The sequence below is a fragment of the Globicephala melas genome, chromosome 16 (genome assembly GCF_963455315.2).
Source record: "Globicephala melas chromosome 16, mGloMel1.2, whole genome shotgun sequence".
In the NCBI taxonomy this organism is placed as follows: Eukaryota; Metazoa; Chordata; class Mammalia; order Artiodactyla; family Delphinidae; genus Globicephala; species Globicephala melas.
Window position 1 is genome coordinate 26,176,959 of NC_083329.1, and position 19,725 is coordinate 26,196,683.

General features: G+C 46.7%; 1 pseudogene; it reads right to left on the bottom strand.

Annotated features, from left to right (window-relative positions):
• Window positions 1–16,228: 16,228 nt before the first annotated feature.
• On the bottom strand, window positions 16,229–16,678 carry LOC115858006 (large ribosomal subunit protein eL32-like; annotated as a pseudogene).
• Window positions 16,679–19,725: the final 3,047 nt, after the last annotated feature.

Consider the following 19,725-nt stretch of genomic DNA (forward strand, 5'->3'; position numbering starts at 1 on the left):
CCCTCTCCAGGTGCCAGCCCCAATTCCATGTGCTAGGGATGTGGTGCTGAACAAGGCAGAGGAGGCATGACCACTGGGTGTGAGTTGGCAGCGAAAGGTACATAAATGGGGATGTGTTGTTGAATGCATGGCTTGGCAGTACGATTGTGTTGGGTTATGGGGCTGCCAGGGCGGGCATGTGACTGGGTTTCAGCATTTGCAGGTTCACATTGTGTGTGTGTGTATGTTTCTGAAAGGGAGGTGGGGGTCCAGGGGAGAGGTAGATTGCTAAGCCTGGACTCTGCCCTGCTAGGCCTGGACTCTGCCCTGGGGGAAATGAATGGGCCAGAGAGAAAGGGGAACCCACTTTTTGAACTCAGGAAACCTGGTGGCCAGTGACTTCCTCTGAAGCCCCAGATCTGGCTCCTCCCTGTTTGCCCCAGTGGCCCCTCTGGGGAAGGCCCTTGTTCAGGAGGAATTGCTGGGATGGGGGAAGTAAACCCTTCAAAGCCCTCATGTCCTCTGTTTCTGGGTGCAGGGGAGGGCCCAGTCCCAGGCCCAGCATGATGCTGAAAAACTTGTTTCAGCCCAACTGTGTATGCCAGCCAGGCCCCACTGCAGAGGTCCAGGCCTTGACCCCCAGGCCCCCAGCTCATCCTGAACCCAGCTCCTTCCCCATGTTTCCTAACCCAGTCCAATCCAGCCTGGTTTCTAGCCCCTTTCTTAGGACTGCTAGTCTAGTCCAGCACAATCTCCAGCTCCTTTTATACCAGTAGCCCAGTCCAGCCTAACCTCTAACCCCTTTCCTAAAGGTAAGAGGCCAGCACAGCAAGCCCAGCCCAGTTCAGTCTGACCTTAAGCCCCTTCCCCTAAGGTGGAAAGTTTGAAGCTGCCCTCCCAGAGCTTCCCCCCAATCCCTTTTTTCACAAAGTAGGGTCTCATTTGGGGGATTGGTAGAAGTAGAGGTGAGAGTACAGGATTAGGAGCTACAGTTAGGATGAAGAAGGAAAGGGCAGGGAAGACTGGGAGATGAGGGGCAGAGGGTGCTTAGGATGGCCCAGGCGTGTCCTGGGCCAGGCTGAAAAGAGGGAATGTGTAAAAAGTTGTGAGTCAGCTGCCCCGTAGTTCCAAACGGAATTTTTTTTTAATTAATTTATTTTTGGCTGCGTTGGGTCTTCGTTGCTGTGTGCGGGCTTTCTCTAGTTGTGGCGAGCGGGGGCTACTCTCGGTTGTGGTGCGCGGGCTTCTCATTGCGGTGGCTTCTCTTGTTGCGGAGCATGGGCTCTCGGCGCACCTGCTTCAGTAGTTGTGGCTCGTGGGCTCTAAAGTGCAGGTTCAGTAGTTGTAGCACATGGGCTTAGTTGCTCCGCGGCATGTGGGATCTTCCCGAACCAGGGCACGAACCCGTGTCCCCTGCATTTGCAGGCAGATTCTTAACCATTGCGTCACCAGGGAAGTCCCCAAACTGAAGTTTGAAGATGGTGGTTTTGACCTCCACTGGACCCAGCTCTCCAGTACCCAGAATGCTTACAACACTCTACCATGTGGTCACAGTACCATTCTCTCAGGACGCACCTCTTAGGCTTCTTTCCACTCCATCCGGAGGTCTTCAATGAAGAGCAGGAAATAAACGACAGACTACACACCCTGTAGTTCTTAGCCTAGGGAATGGGGGGAGCTGAATGGTAATGGAAGCTGACCCACCTCCAGGTTCCTACTCCACCAATTCCAGGACACTTTTCCTGAAGTAGCTAAACCCTGGATTACTCCTCTCCCTGCTGCCCCACCTGCCACCAGCTCACCTCTCCAGGAGGAGAACCTAGAGAAAAGTCCCAGAGAGGGTTGGGAAGGAAGAAACTTTTCCCCCTCTCCCCCAAACAAATAAGGCTACCTGGAGAAAGTAGGCATAATTTCTCTCCCTTGCCGTTAATGGATGTCAGGTGCACAGAATTAGATTAATCATACCCTTGTTTCATGGCACACTCTTTTCATTGCCCTGTGCACAGGACACATTTATTTAATTATAGTACTGTCATAGAACTTATCACATGAAAGCTAGGACCTTGGCAATAACTGAAATGCATCCTCCTCCTGAGGTATCCACCATTCTCTTTTCCTTTTTATAAATTTATCTTAGCTTTATGTATTTCCAATTTTTTTTTAGTTTTTTTTAACCTTATTATAGAGGAATACTGCTGTATGTAGTTTTTGGCTGCTTATTATTTTTACTTAATATTACTAAGATTCATATTGCTGCAGTTCATGCATTTTGAGGGCTGTGTAGTATTCCACTATGTGACTATACCACAGTTCTTTATTCTCCTGTCACTGGACATCTGGGTTGTTTCTATCATGGTTTCTGCTCTCTTGAAGAGCCTTCCTATGAACATTTTTATTCCTTTCCCCTATTTTATGTGTGCAGAGTTTTTCTTGGTTTTATATTTCGGTGTGATCTCTGCAAACTGATGTTCCCACCTCTGAAGCCCAGGTCTGAGTGCGTTTACTATGGCAGAGGATCTAGGGTTAACTTGAATTAAAGTTCAAACATTTATTGGGAATTCCCTGGTGGTTCAATGGTTAGGACTCGGCACTTTCGCTGTGAAGGGTCCAGGTTCTATCCCTGATCGGGGAAACTAAGATCCCGCAAGCCACGTAGCCCAAAAAAAAAAAAAAAAAAAAAAAAAAAAAATCCAAACATTCATTGAGTACCTGCTATATAAAGTACTCTGTCCATTCATTCATTCAGCCAGTCAAGCTACATTTAGTGAGCATCTACAACATGCCAGGAACTGGAGATGGAACAGTAGATAAGAAAACATGACTTATAGAGTTGGGTAGGGAAATAGATGTTAAACAAACAGTTACATATATATGCAATTACAATTTATATATAACTGAATAGTGCAGGTTAGATATATAATAGAGACCTTTTTTTTTTTTTGGCTGTGCCACACAGCGTGCGGGGATCTTGGTTCCCCAACCAGGGATCAAACCCATGCCCCCTGCAATGGAAGCGCAGAGTCTTAACCACTGGACTGCCAGGGAAGTCCCAGAGAGAGACCTAATTTAAACTGGTGTGTTAAAGAAGGCCTCTCTAAGGGAGTGATGTATCGGCTGAGACTTGAAGGATTAGGAGGACTCCAGCAGGTAATGTGCATGGGGAGGGGGATTTCATGGGGAGGAAATAGGTCCTGATGCTGGGAAGTGCTTAGTGGGTTGGAAGAATAGAACACCAGTGGGTTCTGGGCCTGGTGAGCAAAGGAAAGTGGTGGCAGGAGAGAGGCTGAGGCTAGATGGGACAATGCCATGGTGTCAATAACGATGATGACAATAGCAATTAATATTCATTCTGCACCAGGTATTGTGAGAAATGCTTTATATCAATTATTATCTTATCGAAAGCTGAGCACAGCTCTGTGTTGTGGGTCCTGTTATTATCTCCCATTAATATGAAGAAACTAAGTGCCAGAGAGGCCAAGCAACTTGCCTAAGATCACAAAGATAGCAAGGTGTTTGAATTTCATCCAAATGTAATGGACTGTCACTGCAGGGTCTAAGGCGGTCATGGTTAAGACCTGGTCCCTGCCCTCCTGAAACTCCCCAAACGGGAAAGTCAGACATAGCCACATGTTGAGTAAAAGCACACATCAGGGAGCAGGATTAGAAACCTGCGAAGTGCTTTAGACTTACAGGGAGAGAAATTCGTTTTGACCAAAGTGATCTGGGAACACTTCTTGCTGAAGGTGAAATTGGTTGTGATTGTGGAATGGAGGTGGACCTGTGACAGGTAATTTTGTCAAGGATCGACAGACATTCTAAGTAGAGCGATGGCTTTAGGAAAGGTACTGAAATGGGATGGTCAAGGGAAGGAATGGTGGGTACTTTGCTGGATAGGAGAGAAGGAATCAGCAAAACTGCCCTCCATAGTCTTTCTAGATTGTAGAGAGTTTTGAATGACAAGCTGAGAAGTTTGTTTATTTTATTTTTTTTGGCCGCACTGTGCGGCTTGTGGGATCTTAGTTCCCTGACCAGGGATCAAACCCAGGCCCTCTGCAGTGCAAGCTTGGAGTCGTAACCACTAGACGGCCAGGGAATTCCCAAGCTGATAAGTTTAGACTTAATTTTATAGGGAGTGGGAAGCCACCAACTGTTTTTGAACAGAGAAGTGACCTAGTTAGATACTTCTTTTAAAGTGAGATTGGTTTAGTGTGGTGTATAGAACTAGAGAAGGGGGACCAAGTATGGGGCCGAGAAGCCCATGCTACTAGCAACTTAAAAAACCAAAACAAAAAGATCCTATCTTATCATAAAATAAATTGTATAAGGTTAAAGAATTAAATGTAAGCAAATAAAATTAGATGAAAATAAGATGAAATACTATTCATCACCTTTCTAGAAGTATGTGTGGATAGGATAAACTTGTAAGATTTTAAATACCATAGAAGAAATCAGAAAGGAAAAGAGTGAATAATAAAAAAAGAAAAAAACCCAAAAAGAGTGATCAATTTTGCTACATATAGACTGAGTTTATAACTTTGGTATATGTGTGTGTAAATAAAAAAGTAGATCCTGACTCTCTACCCCTTATACGGCCACAAAAAAAAAAAAAAAAAGCAGGTGTGCTGGGAAATATATTTGTAACAAATATGATGAGTTACAATCTTTCTGTACAATTAATTAATGCAAAATAAGTTTAATAAAGAGGCTCCTCACTAGATAAAAGGGTAAAGGACAATTTCAGAGGAGGAAGCACTAAGACTAAAACACATAGAAATATAGTAATCGAATGTATATTTAAATAATATGGCTCTTGGGCTTCCCTGGTGGCACAATGGTTAAGAATCCGCCAGCCAATGCAGGGGACACGGGTTCAAGCCCAGGTCCGGGAAGATACCACAAGCCGTGGAGCAACTAAGCCCATGTGCCACAACTACTGAGCCTGCGCTCTAGAACCCACGAGCCACAACTACTGAAGCCTGTGCATCTAGAGCCTGTGCTCCGTAACAAGAGCAGCCACCGCAATGAAAAGCCCAAGCACCGCAACAAAGAGTAGCCCCTGCTCACTGCAACTAGAGAAAGCCCGCACAGCAACGAAGACCCAATGCAGCCAAAAATAAAATAAATTTAAAAAAAATTAAAAACTAATAATATGGCTCTTTTTTGTCTATTAAACAAAGATTTCTTTTAGTAAATTAAAAAAATATGTAACAGCTTTATTGAGATATAATTTACACACCATACAATTCACCCATTTGAAGTGTACAGTTCAGTGGCTTTTAGTATATTTCTTAAGTGTTGTGCAAACATCTCCAAAACCTATTTTAAAACATTTTCATCACTTAGAAAAGAAAACCCATACCCAGCAGCAGTCATGCAACATTTTCCCCCACTATCCCAGCCCCAGGCAACTACTAACCTACTTTGTCTTTTTTTTTTTTAATGTTTATTTATTTATTTATTTGGTTGCGCCGGGTCTTAGTTGAGGCTTGCAGGCTTCTTAGTTGTGGCATGCGAACTCTTACTTGTGGCATGCATGTGGGATCTATTTCCCTGACCGGGGATCAAACCCCGGCTCACTGCATTGGGAGTGTGGAGTTTTAACCACTGCACCACTACTTTATATCTTTATTAATTTGCCTATTTTAGACATGTCATATAAATGGATTCATACAGTATATGGTCTTTTGTGCCTAGCTTCTATCACTTAGCAGCATATTTTCAAGTTTCATCCATGTCGCCCCATGTACCAGTATTTCATTTCTTTTTATTGCCATGTATAATTTTCCATTGTATGAATATACTACATCTTATTTAGCCATTCATCAGTTGAGGGACATTTGGATTGTTTCTACTTTCTGTCTGCTATGAATAAGGGTGCTATGAACATTTGGGTACACATATTTGATTAGATACATATTTTGATTTCTCTTGGGTATATACCTTAATTGTACAAAAAGATTGTAACTCATCATATTTACGCAAATGTATTTCCCAGTACACCTGCATTTTTTTTTGGCAGGTGTAGGGGGTAGGGAGTCAGGATCTACCTTTTTATTTACACAGACATGTACCAAAGTTATAAATTTAGTCTATATGTGGTTAACTTCATCACTCTTCATTTTTTTTCTTTTTTTATTGTTCACTCTTTTCCTTTCTGATTTCTTCTATGGTATTTAAAATCTTACAAGTGGAATTGCTGGGTCATATGGTAACTCTATGTTTAACCTTTTGAGCAACTGCCAGACTGTTTTCCAAAGTGACTGCACCACTTTACAGTCCCATGAGCAATATATAAAGGTTCTAATTTCTCTATATCCTCCCCAACATTTGTTATCATCTGTTTTTTTTTTTATCAAAGCCATCTTAGAGTGTGCAAAGTAGTATCTCATCATGGTTTTGATCTACATTTCCCTGATGACTAATGACATTGAGCATCTTTTTTCTTTTAATTAATTAATTAATTTTTATTTTTGGCTGCATTGGGTCTTCATTGCTGTGCGAGGGCTTTCTCTAGTTGCGGCGATCAGGAGCTACTCTTTGTTGTGGTGTGCAGGCCTCTCATTGCGGTGGTTTCTCTTGTTGTGGAGCATGGGCTCTAGGCGCGCGGGCTCAGTAGTTGTGGCTCGCAGGCTCTAGAGCGCAGGCTCAGTAGTTGTGGCACACGGACTTAGCTGCTCCGCGGCATGTGGGATCTTCCTGGACCAGAGTTTGAACCCATGTCCCCTGCATTGGCAGGTGGATTCTTAACCACTGCGCCACCAGGGAAGTCCCCACTGAGCATCTTTTATTAGCCATTCGTATACCTTCTTTGGAAAAATGTCTCTGCAGATCCTTTGCCCATTTTTTAATTGTCTTTTTATTGTTTTGTTTTTTTTGAGGTATAGTTAATGTACAATGTTGTGTTTCAAGTGTACAGCAAAGTGATTCAATTATATATATTTTCTTTTTCATATTTTTTATTGTGTTTTAAGAGTTATTTATACATTGTAGATGCAAGTCTTTTATCAGATGTATGGTTTGCAAATGTTTTCTCCCATTCTGTGGGTTGTCTTTTTGCTTTTATGAGAGTGTCTTTTTTTTTTTTTTTTTTTTTTTTTTGCGGTACGCAGGCCTCTCACTATTGTGGCCTCTCCCATTGAGGAGCACAGGCTCCGGACGCACAGGCTCAGCAGCCATGGCTCACGGGTCCAGCCGCTCTGCGGCATGGGGGATCTTCCCAGACCGGGGCACGAACCCGTGTACCCTGCATCAGCAGGCAGACTCTCAACCACTGCGCCACCAGGGAAGCCCGAGAGTGTCTTTTTTTTTTTTTTTTTTTGCCAATTTTAAATACAGAGAGTGTCTTTTGAAGCACAAAAGTTTTAAACTTTGATGAAGTCCAAATTATCTATTTTTTCTTTTGTTACTTATGCTTTTGGTGCGCTTGGTAAACTATGCTTTGAAGTGTAACATACAGAAAAGTACACATATCATAGAAATACAACTTGACGAATTTTCTCCAACTGAACACACAAACTGAACCAGCACTGAGATCAAGAAGTAGAACATTACCAGCACCCTGAAGTCTTCTCATGACCCTTCCCAATCATTTTTCCCCTGCAAGGGTAAGCACTGTCCTAATTTTTAACACCATGGTTGATTTTGCCTGGTTTTTGAAGTATGTAAATAAAATCATACTAAAGCGGCAAAGATTTTCAATGATCCTACTCAATGCTGAAAAGGATGTGAAGAGACTAGAATCTCATACACTTTAAGTAAACTAATCTCTCAGAAAAGCAACTTGTATTAAGGTGCACAACATTTGACCCACTAATTTCATTTCTGGGAATCACAGCATTACTTATAATACAGAAAATTTGGAAACTCCTGAAAGTGATGGATAGGAGAATGGCTTGGTTGACTATGGGACATTCTAAGAATAGAATGCTATACAGCCATCAAAATATTTACCAGGCTTCCCTGGTGGTGCAGTGGTTGAGAGTCCGCCTGCCAATTCAGGGGACGTGGGTTCGTGCCCCGGTCTGGGAAGATCCCACATGCCGCGGAGCGGCTGGGCCCATGAGCCATGGCCGCTGGGCCTGCGCGTCCGGAGCCTGTGCTCCGCAACGGGAGAGGCCACAACAGTGAGAGGCCCGCGTACCGCGAGAAAAAAAGAAAAAAAAAAAAAAGATATTTACCAAGAGGTTAAAAGAATGTGAAAAATACACTTACGATCAATGTTAACTGAAAAAGTAGGATGATAAATTATCATACAAAATGTCTGCAATTATGTAAAAGGTCTTTGCCTGGGGAAAAAGTATCAGTACATGGGAAGAAAGTACAATGGTGGGAATAAGATGATTGGATTCTGGGTGGATTTTTCTTCTCTTTGCCATTTTTCAAACTTCCTTTAATGTACTCACACTACCTTTATAACAACCAATACTAACCATAAGAGAGACAAAATCCTGGTGGGAAGTAATAAAGACCTGAATTAGGGTGTTTGTGGTGGGCCTGGGGAGAGAAGCAGGAGTATAGATACCATTTGGCAGTTTATTGAATATGGGGAGTGAGTAGGTGGGAAGGATGGAAGGCAATGTTAAGGTTTGGAGGAACTGGGAGGACACTGGTGCCATGAACTAAAATAGAGACTCCTGAAGTAATCACCGCACAGTGGTCCAGAGCACGGGCTCTTGCTAGAGACACACCTTTTTTGAATCCTGGCCCAACCACTTATAGGTGGATAACACTGAACAAGTTATTTAACCTCCTTGAACTTGTTTCCTCATCTCTACAATGGGGATAATAATAGCACCTGTCTTAGAGGATTGTTAGGAGGATGAAATGATATAGAGAGTTTAGAGAATGCCTGGCACAGAGTAAGCTTTCAGTAAAGATTAACTATTGTGATATGCCAAGAGGCCCTGGGAGGTTGGTGGGGGGTGGGGGGTGGGGTGGGTTGGGGTGGGGGGGTAGGGGGTAGGGGGGCAGGGCTAAGACGTCTCACTCCCCAGCCACCTGTTAGACTAGAAACAGTCCTTCCATCTCCCCTTTCCCAGCTTGCTCACTGCCAGGAGGTCACCCCAGGAGATGCTTCAAAGCCCACCAGGGTGGGAGTGGCCGGGACTGTGAAGTAGGATGTGTGGGAGGACTGGTTTGGAGGAACGGGAGGGTTAAGAGCTAGGAAACTGCAAATTAAGTAGGCCAGTCTAGCAGCAAAGCAGAGAGGCTCTGGAGTACCCCACTGGAGCCTTCCTGTCCCATATCAGTATATCATGATGCTTTCTGGATAGTATAAGGAGGGGCATGGCTAATTGGGTCTCTTCTGTCTCACCACTCTGCCTCTACTCCCACTTAGACCTAGACTTGTGAGAGCAAGGTCTCTTGGTCTCTAAAAAACAAGGACAGCCAGTGGGACATCTTCAAGAAGATAAGGCGAGCTCCATGTGTAAGTTTGTCCTCCAGAGGCCACCCTGCCACCACCCCTCCCTGCCCTGCACACACGGGCGGGAGGTAAAACGTGTGAGTAGCTACCTGGATGTCTGGCAGAAGCCTAAGACCACATTCCCTCCAGGCCCCCTCCCAGGTCTTGAAATATGAGGCTGGCTACATAACTGTACCTGCTGCTTGCCTTCATCTTCAGTCTGGTGCTCTTTCTGTCTGGCTTCAGCCTGTAAGGCTGCCTGTGTGAGTTCTGCAGGGGCTATTCATTTTATCACTCCAGTTCCCAGCACCACCTATCTGCCTGCTTCCTGCTGGGTGTGACCACGCTCCTCTAGTTTGTTGCCCTTCCCCTACCCAGTGCGCATGCCTCATGTCTGAAAGCTAGTCACTCAGGCCAGGAGCCACCTCTGGTCTCCTCAGGAAGATCCTATCCTAACCTGTAACCCCTCCCCACCTTATGCAACTTACTCCCCACTCTGACTTTCTGGGCCCCATCCCTCCAAGAACCATCCCCTTTCATTACCCAGAACTCCCCAAACCCAAACTCTGCCTCTGACCCCTCTTCCATTTTTCTCTCTCCTCCCTGACCCCTCACCTCCATCCATCTTCTCCTAATTTCTACACCCCCACCTGTCCTCTACTGACTCTCAACCTTTCTGCACATTCTGACCTGGCCTTGAGTTCTTTCCCACTCTCCCCCCTGCCTTTTCTCCCCAGGGGCTGGAACATCTGCAGCTTCATAAGCAATAAGCAGCTGTATGAGGCCATTTCCTACAGCAGCTACTCCGTTGGAAATAACATGTACAACCTTCACTCTTTCCTTAAGTCCATCCTTCAGGCACAGAGGGGACTTAACCCTCCCTCCACCCCTGGGAATTTCTCTCTGAGTCCCAGACTCAGATCCTACCCCCACTCCAGAATCCCAGCCTCCCAGAGAGCCTGAGCCACACCCATGGGAGTGTCAGATTCCAGGCCTCACAGTCACAGATGTGAGACATCAGTCTACCCAATCTCATTTCTCTGTCCCTTCTCCCTAGGATTTCTGGGCAGGAAACCCCCTTCCCCTCAAATTTTAACTTACTCCTAGTGTCCTGACCCTGCTCCCTCTACCTCCCAGGACATGGATGTAAACACTATCTATGGATAGGAGACCATCAGAAAAATCCAGTCCAACCTGCTGGGTGAGGTGGAAGCAGCCTGCAGTGGGACTAGGAGGGACTGGGAACTCTGGTGGCTCATTATCATCCTGTCTCCCCCAGATTTCAGGCCCTTGCTGGGGATCAACATGTGGATCACCCTCCGTGGGTATCTCCATTATGTTTTTTTCAACACCACCAAGCAATTCTCCAGTACCAGCTGGGTGTCCTACAATTCAACTCAATTCTGACACTATCTACCTGGAGAATAGCATCAGATCCTATGGGTTAAGGGCTTGGTCCCACAAGACTGCCCCCTACTTCAGATGCCAATCGTAAGTGCAGGTTGTTACCTGTGCTTCTGACCGACTGGCTAATTAATTGGACATTCCCATGCCACCCCTCCCTGGTTTGATTAATTTGCTAGAGCAGCTCAGGGAACTTAGGAAACCAGTTTACTTACTAGATTACCAGTTTATTACAAAGGATATTAAAGGATCTGAATGAACAGCCAGGTGAAGAGATACATAGGTAGAGGTCCGGGAGGGTCCTGAACACAGGAGCTTCTCTCCCTGGGGAGTTTGGAGTACACCACCTTCTGCCCGGTGGATTCATTCTGGTTCACCAACCTGGAAGCTCTCTGAATCCAGTCCTTTGGGGTTTTTATGGAGACCTCATTACATAGACATGATTGATTAAATCATTGACTATTGGTGATGGATTCAACCTTCAGTCCCTCTCCCTTCCCTGGAGGTCAGGTGGTGAACTGAAAGTTCCAACCCTCTGATCACTAGGTTGGTTCCCCTGGCAACCAGCCCCAACCTTAGGTACTTTCCAAAAGTCACTTCATTAACATAAACTCTGGTGTAGTTGAACGGGTTTATTTGTTATGAATATCAAGACATGTTTCTCAAGACACATTTATCAATTATGAAGCTCCAAGAGTTTTAGGAGCTCTGTGCCAGAAATGGAGACGAAGACCAATTACATATTTCTTGTTATATATCACAGCATCAAAAGCCCATGCTGGAATCCTTTTCTGAGCAGATTGAGAGTGAGAGGGATGGGTTGGGGGGGCGCTGTGGGCGGGCAGCCCAGCCCAGGCTCAGGTAGAAGCAGGCCCACAGTGACAGCAGTCAAGACCTCCTAGCTGGATGAACAAATGCTTGGGAGCAAGGCCCAACTATTAGGTTTGAATCTTGCTTCCACCTCTACGGAGCCGCACCATAGACACGTTTAACTTAGGACCAATACAGCCGTCTGCACTCAGCAAAGAGCAACTCCATTTTAAACAACTGGCAGGGTGAGAAGGGAGATGGCGTCTCAGTTACACTAAGTGTGAGTTCAATGATTCAAGCATTTTTCATGCAACATGGACCCTAAAAGCAAGCCAGCTGCCAAATCTGGTGCTCAACCACTGAAACAACAATTGGTTCCCAACTGGCTGAGCTGGACTTATTGAGAGGTCAGCTCTACCTTATTTTATGGATGATTTAAGGAGTTATCATGTTTTGACTATATGATTCAATTTTTGACCTATGTGTTTACTTTAAAATCTAATCTCTTTGTATGATATAATTCTGTTGTACTTACTTTGTGACCCTTTCTCCGTCATTTATCCTCTGATCCTCAGTTTCCTTAAGATCAGAGAAACTGATCTTAAGAGATTCCTAAGGTTCCTAACTATTAGTGCCCTCCAAATGACATGTATAGAATATACAAATAAGTTCTTCCACAGTCATTCTCTCTTTTAATCCTCAAAACTGTTCTATCATGTAGATACTATTCCTTTTCCTCTTTTATGGCTGAGGAAATTGAGGTTCAAAGAGGTTAAGAAAGTTATTCAAGGTTACACAGACAATAGGTGGTAAAGGCAGGATTAAATCCTTGTGAGTTCTTATCCAGTGTGTCTCCAGGTACCCTTCTAACACTTGGGAGGAATGCCCCAGATCGATGGGCAGGCAGGCCCTCTTGAAGGGTTGGGGCTAGTTAAAATAGAAGGATGTTTTATTTAATTAATTAGTTAGTTAATTAATTAATTAATTTTTGCTGTACGCGGGCCTCTCACTGTTGTGGCCTCTCCCATTGCGGAGCACAGGCTCCGGACCCGCAGGCTCAGCAGCCATGGCTCACGGGCCCAGCCGCTCCGCGGCATGTGGGATCTTCCCGGACTGGGGCACGAACCCGTGTCCCTTGCATCGGCAGGCGGACTCTCAACCACTGCGCCACCAGGGAAGCCCCGGATGTTTTATTTTTACATGTACCCCCTTTGCCTTATAAGTTTCAGTGCTCTTGGTCCTTTGTTATGCCTAAGTACTAAGTTAAACTCCCACTGCTAGGGTAGTCCACTCATGCCTGGGGGTCCTATCCTTGAGCTGAGAGGGGTTCCCCAGGTCCACACGGGAAGGGGAAAGGTGCTGGCCTAAAGCCTCTAGGCCTGTCTCCTTTCTAGTCCCACCTCTCTCACCTGCTGGCCAAGGATCCAGTTTGCCTGTTTGCAGCTTAGTTTTCTCTGTAATATGGGCATCATAACTGCTGCTCTGTGGGCTTCAGAGGGTAGGAGGATCAGATGAAGTAGATGACAGGGAGTTACTTTTTTTTCTTTAATTTTTGGCTGCACGTGGGCTTTCTCTAGTTGCGGCGAGCAAGGGCTACTCTTCGTTGTGGTGCGTGGGCCTCTCACTGAAGTGGCTTCTCTTGTTGCGAAGAACTGGCTCTAGGCACACGGGCTTCAGTAGTCGCGGCGTATGGGCTCAGTAGTTCTGGCTCTCAGGCTCTAGAGCACAGGCTCAGTAGTTGTGGCACAAGGGCTTAGTTGCTCCGCGGCATGTGGGATCTTCCCGGACCAGGGATCGAACCCATGTCCCCTGCATTGGCAGGCGTATTCTTAACCACTGCGCCACCAGGGAAGTCCAGGGAGGTACTCTGAGGTGTGAAATGCTCTTCCAGTGTGTGTGTGTGTGTGTGTGTGTGTGTGTGTGTTGGGGAGGGGTGGGTGGAAGTTATCCAAGGCGTGGCCTGGCAGAGCAGTTTCTTCCCAGGCTAAGGTCAAAGCCAGGTCCTCTTCCCACTATCAACACCAGAGCCTGGGTCCTGTTTGTTGCTCTTGGCTCCTCTCCTAGCAACCAAAGCAGCGTTGAAGAAGGTATTGCCAAGCAATGGGGACCTTGCCTCTCAGCTCTCTAGGAAGAGGGGTCAGAGCTCCAGACCCTGGCAGCAGCCTTATAGCACCCTGGGCAAGTGCAGGGAGCTCTACCAGCAAGTGCAAGTTCATGGCCTAAGGCCCAACCTCAGCCTTAGCTTGGTGAGGGGCCCTCCCGAGACCTTTAGCTCTTTACTGCTACCCTGAGTTTGACCCAGAAAAGATAGCCTCCACCCAAGATATATACCCCGTCCTTAGGGAGACCTGATGAGGGAGACCCCACCTCATTCTTGGGGTGTATATTAGCTTTCTAGGGCTGCAGTAACAAATTATCACAAACTTTGTGGCTTTAAACAACAGAAATTTATTCTCTCACAGTTCTGGAGGTCAGAAGTTCAAAACTAAGGTGCCCACAAGGTTGGTTTGTTCTGGAGGCTCTGAGGAGAATCCATCCCATGCCTCTTTCCTAGCTTCTGGGAGCTAGCAGCAATCCTTGGCATTCCTTGGCTTGTAGACCCATCACTCCAATCTCTGCTCTGTCTTCACATGACCTTCTCCTTCTGTGTCTCTGTGTTGTCTCCTTTTCTGTCTTATAAGGATACTCATTCTTGGATTTAGGACCCACCCTAGTCCAGGATGACCTCTTTTTGAGATCCTTACCTTGATTAACTCTGCAAGGACGCTGATTCAAAATCAGGTCATATTTTGTGGTTCTGGGTGGACATATCACTTGGGGGCCATGATTCAGCCCACTACATGTGCCTCCAATTGGATGGAGGAAACCTAAGCCCACTCTTGGGGAGTCATTGACTCTGAGAGGAGAAATCTATCCCTACTTAAAGAAGCCCTCTTTTTTTTTTTGGCCACGCCCTGTGCAGCTTGTGGGATCGTATTTCCCTGACCAGGGATAGAACCTGCGCCCTCAGCAGTGAAAGCACAGAGTCCTAACCACTGGACCGCCAGTGAATTCCCAAAGAAGCCCCTTTATGATGGAGAATTTGATTCCCAGCCTAGTCCCCAAGAGCCTTTAAATTGAGACAGGCACACAAATGTTGGTGGCGGGGAAGGGTCAGCATTGGCAGAATCCAGACCACTGTTCTCTATAGAACAATGGGAGGGTGTTGTGTCTGTCGTGTGAGGATTTGGAAGGGTACCAAGGGGGAGTTTCCGCCTCCATGAGGCCAGTGAGGCAAGCCAGACACATGGCCTTAGTCTTTGCCCTCCCCCTTTTTCTTTCTCCAGCTCCCAGATGTTAATGAGCTGATCTCAGTGTTAAATACATTTTTGAAAATGAACCCCTATATGATCATCAACAAAGTAGGACTGTTCCCGAGGGTGGTCTTAATATGCTGGGGAAGCCATCAGGGTTAAGCCCCCATAAGGGTCTTTTTGCCAAACCAAGCTAGCTCCCCGATCCCTGTTTCTTCCTTACTTGCCAGGACCTACCCATTCAGCTGGGTTCTTTTCTTTCCCACTCTGGGGATTCTCTTCCTGAACTGGGAGCCGTAGAAGCCTTGCAGCTGGTACTACCTCATGCCTCCTTTCTTTTTTCTACAAACTGCAAGAGCCTCAGGCTGCTTCCTACCCATTCAATCTCTGGGGGTCCTCACGCCTCTAGACTGGATGCTGAGTGAGGCACCAGTTCTCCTCACACCTCTTTGCCCCGCCCCCCCCGTTAAGATCTCCCTAAAGACAATTGCATGGTACCTTTTCCTTTCAAAGCTTTTACAGTTGGTCACTATGTGGAAGGAGGCCCGAAGTCTGAGGAAGGTTTGAAAATTTCAGAAACCTGGGAAACTTCTGCCAACCCTGGTCCATGGAATGAAAGGGCAGCCAGCCTCTCCACTTAGATCTGGCCTGAAGACACGAACCAGGACAACCATTCATGTTCCCCTTTACCTCTCTGTATGGCTACATTTGAGCACCTCCCAGTTGGCTTTTCTCACCTCTGTATTTCCTCAGCCTCATGCAGGAATAGCCCCTTTATGGAATGATTTTTTAGGAGAGTCACCAAAGAAGTCCCAGTAGGGCCAACTCCTAATCCCCCCTTTCCTAGAATTAGTTGCATGGATTTGGGGTTAGAGAAAGTTGGAACACCAGTAGGGGACCCACAGTCTCTCCATGGTATTCCAGGAAGAGTGGATAAGAGGGTGCAGACATTGTGGCACATATGGGATGGGTACCCCCCAGCTCCAGATCCTTCTTTTGTACTACCACTCCATTTCCACCACCCCACCCAGATGTGAATACCCAAGTGGAGGATATTGGGATATCAACAGAGTTTATAATACAGAAGATTTGTTGAATTCAACCTGTTAAGAATTTCAGTGTATTGATGGACTCAGTGGGTTTGTCCACTGAGTGGTCAATACACATAAGCTGAGAATCCATTACTTTGAGAGATGGATGTGAGAGATGTGAGGAAAAAGAGATGACCAGAGCTTGACAGGATTGTGATGGGGAATTGAAGCTGGGCACAGTGATGGGAGAGGCAGGGCAGAGTTGACAGACTGACAACTGCTCCCTCTTTTTTTTTTTTTGCTGAGTTTTATGGTCTTATTAACACAAACAAAATGTGTGCATGAGCTGTCTGTTCATTTTCTTCGCTGCACAGCCTGGCATTGGGATTGGTGACTCTGATGGCCAGCTGGGCTGCTCTCTCCACAATGGCTTTGTGGTTCTTGGAGGAGACGTTGTGAGCAATCTCATCATAGTAAGATTTGTTGCACGTCAGCAGCACTTCAAGCTCCTTGACCTTGTGGACCAGGAACTTCCCAAAGCCGCTGGGCAGCATGTGCTTTGTTTTCTTGTTGCCCCCATAACCTATGTTGGGCATCAAGATCTGGCCCTTGAATCTCCTGTGCACTCTACTGTCAATGCCTCTGGGTTTCCGCCAGTTCTGCTTAATTTTGACGTATCAGTCTGACTGGTGCCAGATGAACTTCTTGGTCCTCTTTCTGATAATCTTGGGCTTTGTGAGGGGTCTGAGGGTGGCCATGACGCCTAGTAGGAGATGGCTGCCACCTCCACAGGCAGTGCTGAGAAGAGCTCCCTCTTGTTTTCTTGATGGCTCCTCAGCCGTTCCCACATACATGACCCCTTGGAACTCTGCTTCCAAAAAACTATTCATAGGGGAAGAAATGGGTTAACCACAGATTCTCCTCCTGGCTTTCCCTCATGCCAAGCAAATGAGCCCTCTTTGAGTTAAGGGTCTGACTGATATAATTAAGGGGATGATGGACAAGGCTAACAAAACTGACAGAGAATCAAGAGCCTACTCCCAGGTCCAGTTAAGTTTGTCATTAAAACAAAAAACACACCTCTTCAGGGTCTCAGTAGCGAGATCTGGGACCAGCTGGGAAGGTGCTGCTGTCTACAAGGAGAAACTATATCTTTTATTGGAGAAACTACAAAGGTTTAGGAAATCCAACCAGAGTTCCCCACTCTGTTTTTCTGACTCTTCTTCTCTGGTTTGATCCCTCTTGGCCATCCACTTCCAAACTTTCTACTCTGGAGCCATTCCATTCCTCTCTTTTGAAGCAGCCATTCCCTTATACCCCATAAAGCCCACCTTATGTTTTCTTCCCCAACATTTACAGGGGAGACCTACTTGCTGGGGAACTCACTAGGGCCTGACCAGTTGGTGGAGGGAGGAAGTGGGTCACTGATGTGTCCATCCTCCCTCTCCTAGGCTTCCCATGAATCACCTCTTGCCCATACTGACCCTCCACTATCCCCAAAGGGCTATGAGAACAATGAACCAATCTAGTCAGTGATGAGCAGTCACTTGGTTTCCCCTCTGGATAACTCTCCAGTGATATCCACGTAAGTGTCCCCCCTGCCTTGGCCCAGGACACTGACCTGGCTATGCTTGGGTTCCCTCTGCCTCTATGCCTCCAATCAGCCTTCCCTTTCCTTCCCCCACTGTAGCCTTCCCACATCCAGCATCACGGCTCTGTGGGAAGGGCTCTATGCTGGGGAGGCTCTGCCCCCCAGTTCTGGGGCTCTAGGCTCCTCCTAGAGCCTCTGTGGGGTGGTTAAGGGTGGGACAATGCCCACTTCTCCCTGGTACAAAACAAAAATAATAGAGACTTTGATAAGACTGCATGTCACCTTGGAATCTGAGTGGCTGCCAAAGCCTGAGGACTTGACACCTATGAAAGACCTGGACAGTCTGCCCCTCCAGAACCTTTAGATCAGCGAGGCCCAAATGAGGTGGACTGACCTCATTCTTGGTGCAGGCCACCCCCCCTCCCCCTTCCTCAGCTCTTCACAGTTCCTTCCTTTTTCCTTCCTTTCTCAGATAATGGAAAGCTCTAGGAGACCAAATCTAGATGAGCTGTCCCACTGGCTCTACGCTCTGGCTATAATTCTGGTGAGAGGCCCCAAGGGACCTCTGCTCTGCTCTGTCCTCCATCCTCCAGCAATCACACTTGAGAGCGTCCTCTGCTCTCCAGAGTGAGAGCATTTCCCTGCCTCTCCCAGGTCCCTCTTCCCGTTCCCATCTGTCTGTCTCCTCTCTTCTCCTGGTCCAACCTCATCCTCTTACTCATCTCTCTGCCTCTGTCTTTCCTCACCTTTGTTCTTGCTCCTGTGTAGCGACCTTTGGAGCCAGGCCCGGGCTCTCCCTCTGGGAAGTAGAGAAACCACTCTAAGGCTTCTACCTACAACTGGTGAGTGACCCTGGTCACTCAGCCCTGACCTCACAGCCTGATTCAGCCTCCCTCCCCACCTGAATTTTTGTTTACCAGCAGAAATGGGGACGCATGCAGTAATAGTGTAAGCAGTTTATAATTCACACAGTCCATTAGCCTTGAAATTGTGATTCTCAAAAAGTTTTATATTTAGGAAGATTCACCTTCATTTCACATTTTGTGCATAAAGTGAGACTATTGATTTTGAATAAAGCCCAGCATCTTATTCCTATATTTCAAATTCATGTAAAATATGACCTCACTGTGCCTTCCCAGAAATCTCTGCTGTGCCCTCAACTTCCTCCTCAGTTGGCTCAAATTATCCAGATCAGTCTGGTAGCTAGGGCAGAGTTCCAACCCTGGAGAGGAAGCATCCTGGCAGCTCAGGTCCCTCTTTCTTCTGGGTGATACTGTCCTAGTACAAGACCAGGGTCACTTTGCCTCCCCTTGATTTGCTCCCTGAGTTCTACCCTGACCTCTTCCTCTCCTCCTCTCTTGCCCTCAGAGAACCTTAATTTACCACCTTCAAAGGCTTCTTCAGTCTTAGTCAAGAAATGGGCAAGTGTGTGCTTGTTTAAGGGTAATGGTGGAGCTGGCGGTGATGACAGTAACCACCAGGGGGAGCCTGTGCCTAAGAAGAGATTGAGTGGGGCCCTGGGGAGCCACTCTGAGGATTTTTCTTCCTTTCTTCCAGGGCAGTAAGGGTGCCAGGCATTCCAGCCTGAGGGGGCTCCCTCTGGAGCTGGGGGTCTAGAGCTGCACCCTCCCCACTCTCCAACTTCCTCTCTTTCCCTGACCACCAAGGGGAAGTGTGAACCAAGTTCTGGTACATTTGTACAGTGTGGAACACTTCCTAAGGACAAGTTCCCTTGATGGCTGGGTCAGGGTATGGGGGGAAAGCAGAGTGGTTTGGATACAGCCCACTCTGGCCACCAGTTTCCTACAGGAGAAAGGGGTGGGCTTTGATCTCTGGCCTTTGCGGGTTGGGGAAGACTTGGGTTGCTGTAGTCTTTTTTTTTTTTTTTTTTAATTATTTTTGTCTGTGTTGGGTCTTTGTTGCTGTACGCGGGCTTTCTCTAGTTGCGGAGAGTGGGGGCTACATTTCTTTGAGGTGCGCGGGCTTCTCTTTGCGGTGGCTTCTCTCGTTGCGGAGCACAGGCTTTAGGCGCGCGGGCTTAGTAGTTATGGCTCGTGGGCTTAGTTGCTCCGCGGCATGTGGGATCTTCCTGGACCAGGGCTCGAACCCGTGTCCACTGCATTGGCAGGAGGATTCTTAACTACTGCGCCACCAGGGAAGTCCTGGGTTGCTGTAGTCTTGTGTTCCAGTCATTGGGTGGCATGGAAACCGTGG